This window comes from Lampetra planeri, chromosome 78, assembly GCF_965212315.1.
Source record: "Lampetra planeri chromosome 78, kcLamPlan1.2.h2, whole genome shotgun sequence".
Lineage (NCBI taxonomy): Eukaryota > Metazoa > Chordata > Hyperoartia > Petromyzontiformes > Petromyzontidae > Lampetra > Lampetra planeri.
Window position 1 is genome coordinate 2,609,182 of NC_136183.1, and position 12,430 is coordinate 2,621,611.

Genomic DNA, 12,430 nt, shown 5'->3' on the forward strand with positions numbered 1-12,430 from the left:
AGTAAGGTTTGAAGCTTAGCTATATCTTAAGCCTCATGATATCAAAATATAACTTGAGAATAAGAAGCACGGATCCCTGGCAATACAGACTGGGAACAAATATTAATTAAACCCTCGTAATATCCTTGGTAACAACTATGGTATACCACAAATCTTGGTTAAGCACGAACCAAGTAATTATGAAAGTATTAGACCTAGGGTCATTCGGAAGAGATAATGCGAAATATGTCAATCAAACGACCAAGATAATATGTATTCCACGGGATCAGAGCCTCGCCCAACCGCCTTTGTCTTCCAGTAGCTAACACAGTACATGGTCAGTTTAACACGTAGGCTTTCGCGACCAATATTAGTCAAATGTGTCGTAACCCTCCACCACCCGACACTGACAAACAGTAAAAAAAATATGTCGCGTTTTTTACCAAGACAAATAGTTCACTACTTTAGCCCACCACCGGTGTGTTGAGTGAATCAACATCATTTAACATTTTTAGTACAACATTTCGCTGGTAATTACATCCAGCATCATCGGGCAATTTGCCAGAATGGTGAGGCCCTCCACTCGCTCCCGGTCTTAAATGGAGCAACAGGGTGACGTCATCTTTTAGCTCAATCTGGTGCAGTGATTCGAGACAGGGAGGGTATTGTAATTATATAATTGACTAGCTTTACTACCTGGCTTCGCCCGGGACTTGGATTCACTACGCCTGGCCGCCTTTGTCTCCCCAGTGGCGATGTTCACACACCATACCAGTTACTCGTTTGAGGCTGAGTCGACCTAGGGGAGGCCCAGGACCGGTTCAAATTATCGTCACCGGTAGTGGCCGTGAGCGGGAATCAAACTCTGATCGCCAGGTTCGTAGCGCAGCGCGCTAACCACTACACTACAATGCGTTACGCTTCCACATGCGCGGGTCACATGACAGATTTGATGTCACAGCTCACCGTGCAAAAAATATATGCTCTCTCCCCCCCAAAAAAAGTGTGTACAGTCTGGAAAGTACCCACATGGCAAGTTTGTTGCATATCGGGAAGTACGCTAAACATTTTGAACAGACACACATAATCACAACTTTGCCTTTTATGTGTAATGGGTTCCGGAGACACTTGTAGACGTAACTTCTTTATTACGATACCACACTCCAACAGTCCTCTGTTACAACCTAGGAACACAGCCTACTCTGGCTACGCTCTCGGGTCCTCCGGCTACAATTACCCTAGGGGAGGCTACCTGACCCGACCCAGCCAAGGTGCGGGTCTCGACTCTGGCTTCCTCCGAACTCGCCCTTACAAGGACGTAGAGCCAGAAGTCCCAGAGTCCCACCACTGCCCGCACAGCGTGCCGGCCCTTACAAGGACAAGCGGGGCGAGGGGGTCCAGAGTCCTAAGCTGGCTGGTCTTGGGTCTTGAGCTGTGACTGGTCCCGATCGACTGGGGAGGTCCCCTTTAATGTTCTTTTACCCATCGAGGTGTGGCGGTACGGGGCACACTTGCAGATGGATCTCGTCTACCACTGCCGGTAAGTTTGGCCCATTTACGGCACTACATACGTATAAGGAGATTGGTAATCATTCAATTGTTGTTAATTGCTATTTGTTTCCCCTATAAGGAATGGGAATTGTAATATATACTTTTTAAAATAATATGCTTCCAGGCCGCACTAAGCCTGTAGCTGTTAGAGCGATTAAAGTTACTTGTATTTCGCTCAATTTCAATGGATTATCTAATTAGTCTTGGCCAGTAATAATTCGTTTTACACAACACTTCAACGTTATCAAAATCAATTGAGTGTCTTTGACAAGTATGCTCTGCCACTGCCGACAGTTGTGTTTGAGATTATTTAATAAGACTAAAAGAACACCAAAGAAAGTACTGTCTGTGAAAAGGCATTTGTACGGTCATCAGTTCTTCAGATCCACCAGAGAACAAACACGGGAGAAACCCTTCATGTGCAGTGTGTGTGGGAAGGCATTTTCAGGTTCACCTGCTCTTGAAAATCACCAGAGAACACAGGCATCAGAAGATTCCCAAGGAGCAGAGTCTAAAATCGGCTTGTGAAAGTCAAAAGTGCTGCAAGGCGCCCATCCTTAATGATAAGAACTACAAGAAAATCCCAGCTTGGACACTTTAAAATGTATCAAGGTGAAATTTGAAGAGGCGAAGGTGAAATGTGAAGATGCGGCAGTGAAGACCGAAGAATATTCTCAGGTTTTTTCGGTAAAGTCACGTAGGTAAAAACATTAAAATTAATGAAAGTAAAATAAAACAAAACAAAATAAAATTCACGACGTTTCGGAGGCAACACAAGTCTCCGTCATCAGGTGGGACCGTCACAGCCGAATTAGCTGCATCAAGTGAAGCAATGATTCAAGATGTAATCCCTTATAAGCAAGTTGAAGGGAGGTGGAGAGGGGGGGGGGAGAGCTTATCAGGCTGTGGTAGCCAATGAATGGAAACGTATCGGGAGGGAGGAGGAGCGGTGATCAAAGACTGCACGCAGTGCTCAACACAATGAATGGAGACGCGCCGGGACGGAGGGCGAGCGGTGATCAAAGACATCACGTAGTGCTCAACACAATGAATGGAAACGTGGCGAGCGGTGATCAAAGAACAATGAAGAGATTACTGTTAAACACTGTGGATGTTAACACTCGGTGAAGTAAATTAAAATAGTGCCTGTCAGATAAGATGGTCCAAAAAGTGTAATTAAGTCTTTTTTGCGTGGTTAATAACATCTTTCCAGTGATTACTGAGTTTGTACCCATCATCACGGTTGAAATTATGTCTGTGTTTGTATATTTGTATGGCTTCGTATACAAACACAGACATAATTTCAACCGTGATGATGGGTACAAACTCAGTAATCACTGGAAAGATGTTATTAACCACGCAAAAAAGACTTAATTACACTTTTTGGACCATCTTATCTGACAGGCACTATTTTAATTTACTTCACCGAGTGTTAACATCCACAGTGTTTAACAGTAATCTCTTCATTGTTCTTTGATCACCGCTCGCCACGTTTCCATTCATTGTGTTGAGCACTACGTGATGTCTTTGATCACCGCTCGCCCTCCGTCCCGGCGCGTCTCCATTCATTGTGTTGAGCACTGCGTGCAGTCTTTGATCGCCGCTCGCCCTCCGTCCCGACACGTCTCCATTCATTGTGTTGAGCACTGCGTGCAGTCTTTGATCACCGCTCCTCCTCCCTCCCGATACGTTTCCATTCATTGGCTACCACAGCCTGATAAGCTCTCCCCCCCCCCCCTCTCCACCTCCCTTCAACTTGCTTATAAGGGATTACATCTTGAATCATTGCTTCACTTGATGCAGCTAATTCGGCTGTGACGGTCCCACCTGATGACGGAGACTTGTGTTGCCTCCGAAACGTCGTGAATTTTATTTTGTTTTGTTTTATTTTACTTTCATTAATTTTAATGTTTTTACCTACGTGACTTTACCGAAAAAACCTGAGAATATGAATCATTGCAGTCACGAAAGCTTCAAATCTAGAATTAAGACCGAAGAATTGACGGTATGAAGATTAAGATTCAACTCCAAAATCGGACCTTCACATTGATGGGGGCAACGTGTAGCAGGAGGAGAATTCTGACTGATGCAGAGCGAGGCAAATCCCAGCAGTTTGTGGAAGTGGAGGTGTGGCTGGACTTCTTAGGCAATACAAAGTCAAATGGAGACCCCGTAGATGTGTAAGCTTGAGACAATGAAGCTCCAATAGATTCACCTTTGTCACAGGTCTTTTATGAAATAATGAGAAGTTGAACACTCAATTCCTAAGTTTATCCTGCAGAGTAACAGCAGCCAGTATTTGTGGACCTATGGGTTGGGTAGATCTCTAACCAGGAGTAAGAGCCAATAAGCTCCCAAGCATTCACTATATTATGATAATATTTGCATTCATATGGAGCCCATAATTAGATCGCGTTAATTTCAATGTTTGGTGAAACCTTCCACTTCGCGATTTGTTCTCCAACACACCGGTGTGCTGTACTAGTGTAGTGTAATAACGCTGACTGTTATCCAGCAACGGCAACTGCGGTGGACAAATAGTACACACGCCAGTGAGCATATACACGGGTTAGTCGGCAGGGCAGAAAAACTGGGGCAAGGATCATGGAAGACTCCATCTGGAAGCTCCTGGAACCTGCTAGTGGGTTCGAGAAGGGAAGCGCAGCCAGGGCGGAGTCAGGCCCTACTGGGTAGCATAAAAGCAGCTGAGAGTGGGAGCTCATGGCTGTCAGTTTTGGGAGTGGGCTCATCTCGTCGTGGCTGTCATCTTCGCCACCTTCGTCAATGCCGTCTTCGCTAGATATTGCACGGCCGGATAGTTGTTGGCTGTCTCGGTCAGCGCCATTGGTGTTACACGGTCAGAATTGTGTTTAGGCTAGGCTAGACGACTAGAGAGAGCACATTTATATTTACGCGATCTAACCCAAAAAAAATCTTATAGATGATATTGGTCGCGAAAGCCTACGCATTAAACTTGCTTAATTGCCTCAGCAATTCGGAGTTTTGTATCATATCTCATCACAAACACTCGAAGAGCACCCATAAGTGGCAGCTGCCTCTGTGTGGCATAAGGTGGCCCAGCACCAGTCTGCATGTGGGCATGAGTCTGTCAGTCAGGGGCGATAATTGATGTGTAATTTCAGTTGTGCAATTTCTGGATAATATTTTGGAATTTCCAAAATTTTGACAATGACACCAACATGCAAAGACCTATGTGTTTTGAATGACCGAATAGTATGTTTTACATCCACTCTTTAAGCAGACGGTGCATATTTTGGTTTATGTTACTGGAGTAGCCAGGGGTGCCTGTCGGATTTGAACCTTGAACCTCTGCAATAAATAGAGAATGCTCTACCACTTGGCTTCCCTCAATCTGAGTGTAGGCATGCCAGCCAGTGTTTCTAACCAGCGCAGATGTTCCATTTAGAGGGGGTCCACGTTTCACATGCCTAGAGAACGGAGGGCATGACTGTTGCCGAGAAGACCCAAAGCTTCATGCAGAGCGACAGGCCAGGTAGCTTCCACACAGCATTGCAGAGCTGATGAAAAGATAATGCCGCCCGACTGATTCGGACCACCCACACACTGTCCACATACGCAGGGTAGACGTATTGTGTACACACAATGTATATACAGCGTACACACAGTCTGCACATACACTGTATACACAAACACACTAACAAAAACAATTAATGTAATTCGCCAATACGTGGTGGTGATGTCACCATGGCGCTTGCGCCAGGCTATGTGCACGTTAAGGCCAGGTCAAGTGTCGAACTCCCGCCGGCAGGAAGTCACAGGGCAGACTCAGGTGCCATGGTTCAACTGAGATGACTGGCCGATGCACCACCTGTGCCCCCTACTGTGCCAACAGTGTACACACACATTGTGTGCGCGCGCGCACAGTGTGTGTGTACACAGTTTGTATACAGAGGCCGTCCATAAATGACGTCACGCGATTTTGGACGATTGTGACCCCCCCCCCCTTCGTCACACGACGTCACAAAAAGTCAGACCCCCCCCTCAAATATGACGTCACAAAGCTCTGCTCACCCTCCCCCCAAAAAACATGCTTCAAATCGCTTTAAACTATTATCATTGTAGTGCGTATTTAATGTGGCGCTACACTCTGATGTTGTAATAGAAAACATTTATTAAAAAGTCTATTTAATTAAGTCGAACGTGTTGTCTATATTTAAGTTGAGCATTTTGATGTGACGTCACATTTATCACACCCCCCCCCATCGTCACAAATCGTCACAAATGTCTGACCGTCCCCTCCACAGTTGCGTGACGTCATTTATGGTCGGCCCCACACACCGTTTACACAGTTTGTACACACACACACTGTATACACAGTTTGTACACACAATGTTCACGTTGTTGAGCTCACGCACCCAAAGTGTAAATGTTCACTAGAGGGATCAATGGAATAGGGATCTTAATGAACTTAAACTCTAACCCCGCTCTCTGACGTCACCACTGCATTACCTCATCGGTGTGATGGGGAGGTGTACTCCGCTAGTGACGTCATGTCACCTCGTGCTGCCGCGTGACGTCACGAGACACCAGGAAGCTGCCGATCATCGCGCGCGCTCACTGAGATCCGAGGTGAGAAGTTCACATCGTGGTTGTTGTTGTCGTGGTGGTTGTTGTTGTTGTTTACCCAGGTAGAGCCTCGCTCCTCTCGTAGGGATATCAATTGAGTAGCAGCGAGGATGGAATCGATGTCCAGGTTGGAACATTACAACGCGGGGCCTACCCATGCGGGGCCTTGCCTCCTGCCCTCGCCTGATTGGATTTGCTTTAATTCTCTGCTTAAGTTTAATTTGTCTTCATCTGGCTCACTACTTTGAAACTTTGTTTCTTTTAAATATTTCTACAGTTTTTTTATCTTACCAGGTCAAGCCCACTTCAGCTGCTATACCGCTCTTGTTTTCAGAAGCGACCTGCCCACAACAAAGTATAGCTATACTACACTTTGTGTAGCTATACTAACTCTATAGCAGTGTGTACTGGCTGTAGTCGTAGCTATACTATATAGCAGTGTGTACTGGCTGTTGTAGTAGATATACAAACTCCATATCAGTGTGTGCTGGCTGTAGTAGTAGCTATACTATATAGCAGTGTGTACTGGCTGTAGTCGTAGCTATTCTAACTTCATAGCAGTGTGTACTGGCTGTAGTAGTGTCTATACTAACTCTATAGAAGTGGGTACTGGCTGTAGTAGTAGCTATACTAACTCTATAATAGTAATCTTTGTTTCTTTCGTTGAGTCATGTAGATAGAAAAATAAGAATACAAATAAAGTGAATAATAACGTGAATAAAAATAACCATTAATGTAAACTGTAGCCTGGTTATTAAGTTTTGTGAGTGTACTGGCAGTCTATGATGTAGACTATAGAAATGGTTATTAATAACTAAGAATAAGTCTATAGACTGCCAGTACACTCGCTCAGCTGAATAACCATTGCTACAGTCTACATTATAGACTGCCAGTACACTCACCAAACTTAATAAGCAGGCTACAGCCTACATTATAGAGTGCCAGTACACTCACCGAGGTTAAGAATAATGCTAGTCTACATTATAGACTGCCAGTACACTCACCCAGCTTAATAACCATTGCTACAGTCTACATTATGGACTGCCAGTGCACTAATCGAGGTTAAGAACCAGGCTACAGTCCACATTATAGACTGCCAGTACACTCACCCAGCTTAACCATTGCTACAATCCACATTATAGACTGCCAGTACACTCACCAAACTTAATGAGCAGGCTACAGACTACATTATAGAGTGCCAGTACACTCACCGAGGTTAGGAACCAGGCTACAGTCTACATTATCGACTGCCAGTACGCTCACCAAGGTTAAGAATGATGCTAGTCTACATTATAGACTGCCAGTACACTCACCCAGCTTAATAACCATTGCTACAGTCTACATTATAGACTGCCAGTACACTCACCGAGGTTAAGAACCAGGCGACATTATAGACTGCCAGTACACTCAACCAACTTAATAACCATTGCTATAGTCTAATCTTGATTTTAAGCTTTCGTGACTGCAGGAATCCATACTCTTTGGTTCTTTCGGTAAATTCACGTAGGTAGAAAAAATAATAGATCACGACGTTTCGATCACAACTCAAGCAACTGTCATCAGGTGTGAAACAAACAGCAGGACGACTGCTGACGTAGGAGAAAGAGCTGCTGCAACAAGAGTTTACATAGGATTTTGGTGGGCCCAACCCAAGGATAAGTGGGCGGAGCTAGAGAAGGAATTTGTACATAAATGTAAATGTGAGAGACTAGCATGTCAATGTGAGACGGCCCAGCCACCGGGGGTGTGCCAATGAGAAGATTAGCATGTCATTGTCAGAGAGCCCGGCAACAGGAACAAAAAACCCTTAAGAGCAAGAGGTACACATGGTGAGAGAGAGACACAGAGAGAGAGAGAGACACAGAGTCGGAAATAACAACTCACATAGGCAGGTAGGATGGAAACATCACAGTCAGTTAAGACTTTACTTGGCGAATAACGTCCTTCCAATGATTGCTCAGTTTGTACCCATCTTCTCAGTTGAAGTTGTGTCTGTGTTTATATATCTAGATGGCTTCATGAACAAATCTTTGATGATGGCCGGTGGGTTTGCAGAGTACCTTCGTCTTGGAAAAATCGATTTCGTGTGAGCCCACAGCGTTAAAACAATGATCAGCAATGGCAGAGGTATTGATCCTACCGTGTTTCAGATCTGCCTTGTGTTCACGAACACGGTCCGAGACATGTCGTTTCGTTTCCCCAATGTAACTGCTGCCGCAGCCACAACTTAGTTTGTAGACACGAGAGTATTGCATGTCAGGAATCACATCCTTCACAGATGGGATCAATTTACACTATGAGATCTCTTTTACCAGTGGCAAAATATAGTAGTAGGTTTTTACCCTTTTAAACTGGTACAAAACTGACACCTTTATACAAGGCATCATGTTTGCAATAACCACAACACAAGTAGTCAAAAATGCAAACAAAAAGAAGCAACTCTGATAATGATAATAATATGCACTGTCCTTGAAGTTGATTGGTCCACACCCGAGACGGCTTTCTTTAGAGCCTAGTCCCCATTGGTGTTGGACCAGATGACACCAGAAGGCGTACAACTCAAACGCAGTGCAATATCAGAGTATTGGTGTCATCTGGTCCAACACCAATGGGGACTAGGCTCTAAAGAAAGCCGTCTCGGGTATGGACCAATCAACTTCAAGGACAGTGCATATTATTATCATCAGAGTTGCTTCTTTTTGTTTGCATTTTTGACTACTTGTGTTGTGGTTATTGCAAACATGATGCCTTGTATAAAGGTGTCAGTTTTGTACCAGTTTAAAAGGGTAAAAACCTACTACTAGATGGGATCAAATCACGGATTTTGTGTACTGTTTTGAAACAAACCTTGATCTTGTGTTGGTTTACGATTTTTGGAAATATTTTTGGTAACCCCTGCTATGTATGGCAAAGTGATGGTTTTGATTGGATCCTAAGATCGTTGTCTCCCCATGGCTGGGGAGACAGCTTTGCGGATTGTAGTGTCAGAATATCCATTCATCCTGAGGGCTTGGTGTACGTGCTCCAGCTCACTAGCTAGGTGGCGCTGGTCGGAGATGCAACGGGCCGGGCACTATGGTGTAGTGTTTTGATGAGGGAATTCTTCTGGGCTGGACGGTGGTGGGAGTCAGGCTTTAGATAGGCATCCATGTGGATGGCTTTCCTGTATACAGTGTCCCAACGAGCCACCAGGTCTCTTCTCGATCACAACATCCAGGAATGGTAGCTTGCCATCATTTTCCACTTCTATGGTGAATTTGATAGATGGGTGTTTGGAATTGATGTGGTTGAGCGTTAATATGGCTACTACTACGGCCAGTACACACTGCTATAGAGTTAGTATAGCTACTATACTTTTTAGCAGCGTGTACTGGCTGTAGTAGTAGCTAGACTAACTCTATAGCAGTGTGTACTGGCTGTATTAGTAGCTATACTAACTCTAAAGCAGTGTGTCCTGGCTGTAGTAGTAAGGGAGAACCCATTGGGGTACCCTCATTTAGTTTGTAGAATGTACCATTCCAGGTGAAGTAAGTGTTGGTAAGGCAGTGCCTTACCAAAGTTGGTACATCTGGATTCAGTCACTGTTGGACCAAGTCTTCAATGATTGCAATGGTGTCAGGTACAGGTACCTTGGTGAACAGGGAGTCTACATCGAAACTGGCAAGCAAATCATCGGGAGACAGTGAGATGTCCTTGATTAGTGAAACCAAGTGAGCTGAGTTAAATACAGCTAAGGTGGTCGTGCCCATGAAAGGAAGCAGGGTCTCAGACAGAAATCGGGGCAGTTTGTGGGTGGGTGAGTTAATGGTGAAGACGATACTTTGTGGATTTTTGTAAGGCCATCAAATCTGGGTGGTCTAGCAGCCGAAGGTTTTAGAGAGAGCTGCTTGGTCGGTTTGATTAGAGAAGTCGGATTAGTGATGATATTGTTGGTTTTCGTGGCTAGGCAGTTGGTGGGATCTCTTGATTTTGGTATAGCTGCCATCATTAAGAAGGTCCTGAATTGTGTTGTTGTAAGTGGTTTTATCCAGGATGACAGTGGTATTGCCTTTGTCGGCTGAGAGGATAACAATGTCACCTCTCTTTTTTAATTGAGCGAGTTCAAAACGCTCGTCCTTGCTGATGTTGCTAAAGGGTTTCTTAGCGTCTTTGAGGATAGCAGCGATTTCAAATCTTGCATCGTCTGCCGGGATGTGTCCCAAACCTTTGAGGGCTATGTCGACCTGGGCAATGATGTCACACACTGGGATGTGTTTAGGGGAGACTGTGAAATTCAACCCTTTAGCTAGTACCGATTTTAGGCTGTCAGAAATTGGGCTGTTACTCTGATTTATACAAATCTTGTTAACATCTGACTTTTTAATGTGTGGCTTGGGCTTCATTTTGACAGGAGATTGAATTTAGCAATCAAGTTAACTTTACGTTTAGTTTGCATTAAAGTAGCTGAAGAAACTGTCATGTTATCTACATGGTCCCAATCAGATGTGGACATTTTATCTGTTAATGCTAAGTGTGATTGTAAGAGAGTCTTGTCTAAATTATCAAGTTAAAATCGGAGCAATCTTATTCTCTCTGAGATTAGAGCTAGGCTGTCCCTAAACATAGTCTACAATATAGACTGCCAGTACACTTAACTCCGATTAAGAACCAGGCCTACATTAGTGTTTCTTTTTATTTTTACTATTTCGATTTTAATTAACTTCTTTTTTTATTAAGATTTTTCTATCTACGTGACTGTACCGAAAGAACCAAGAATATAGTACTTAACAGTGCCGTGGTAAGGCCTAGTCCCATGCAGGGGCCCCGGCCTCGCGCATGCGCAGGTGTGTGCTTTGGCGAGCGCTCAGCGTAGTAATATAATCATTAATAGTACTAAATTGTTATACCATGGGACCTCCTTCACCTTTTGGCGTCCTCTGGTCTAACACTGTTTGAGACTAGGATCGAAAGAAAGCTGTCTCTGGTGTAGACCAATCAGTTTCAAGGACAATGCATATAGTATCCGTGATTTCTTTTTAGCATTTTGACTGCAAATATTGTGGTTAATGCAGACATGAATCCTTGTAAAATGGTTTCAGTTTTGTTGCCAGAAAAAAAGGGGAACAACCCTATTATTATATTTTGGTACTGGCAAAGGAGGTCTAATGATGTAGATGCTTACCCTGAGCCCTCATTACTTTGATAGTGCATTGTCTTTGAGCTGTACGCCTTTTGGCGTCATCTGGTCTTCCAATTGAGACGAGGCTCTAAAGAAAGCTGTCTCTGGTGTGGACCAATCAGTTTCAAGGACAATGCATATATTATCAGTGTTTTTTTTTTGCATTTTGACTGCAAGTATTGTGGTTAATGCAGACATGACTCCTTGTAAAAAGGTTTCGGTTTTGTTGCCAGATAAAAGGGGAACAACCCTATTATTATGACAATGCACATACTATCAGAGCATGTTTTTTTTGCATTTTAACCACAAATATATATCGTGTTTATGCAGAAATGATTCCTTGAAAAAGGTTTAAGTTTGGTGTTTGAACATCTTAACACCCGTTTTGTTGCCAGAAAAAAATGGGAAAACCTATTCTTATACTAAATTGTTAATTTAACTACTTTAACGTTCACGGATGCAAAATACGATTAGCGCTGGCTCACCACGGGGCTTATCGCATGGTACACGGGTACTTTTTTTTAAACAAAACTCCACAGTTCGTGAGTCAAATCCGTCACAAGTTTCGTATACAGACAGATGGACAGAAAAACAAACAAAAACTGACTTGTATAGGTAAGATGTAATGATCCATGTGAAATGTGTATTTAAGAGTTTATCTTTGTGGGGAGCTGTGGCGCAGTTATTTCACTGCATTATGAATTCAACAATTAGTTTGACTATCGCCGACAGCAAACACGATTGATAAGTGAAAGCTGAACTTATTGTGGTCCTCTGCTATGTTGATTGATCTTAAATTAATTACATGATGAAGTGAGGAAGCATTACTACTGAGCAGATCAAGGTGGCCAGGCATGGTTCTGGACACCACCACCTTTTTACAATGCCAGTGTGTGACAGTGTCAAGTTTGTATTTGCAGTAAAGTATATTAACTATTGAACATGGAGGTTAAATCAAAACAATAGCTTATTTTAGTTTTCCTCTGGAACTTTTTGTAAGAATGGAAACAGTCAGGAAATCAACACAGCATATATGCTGCTAAAGTTAGATCTGTTCATCCAAGCATTCAAGCAAATCTGAGCCAGGCTTCACACCCCAAGTTGTGATTGAACATTAATTTATGCATTCCTGCG

General features: G+C 43.6%; 1 pseudogene across 1 annotated transcript in view; it reads left to right on the forward strand.

Moving 5' to 3' along the window:
• LOC144738225 (uncharacterized) overlaps nt 1-12,430 on the forward strand; it is a 68,151-nt pseudogene that overhangs the window by 54,404 nt on the left and 1,317 nt on the right. The gene's annotated exons all lie outside the window — the stretch shown is intronic.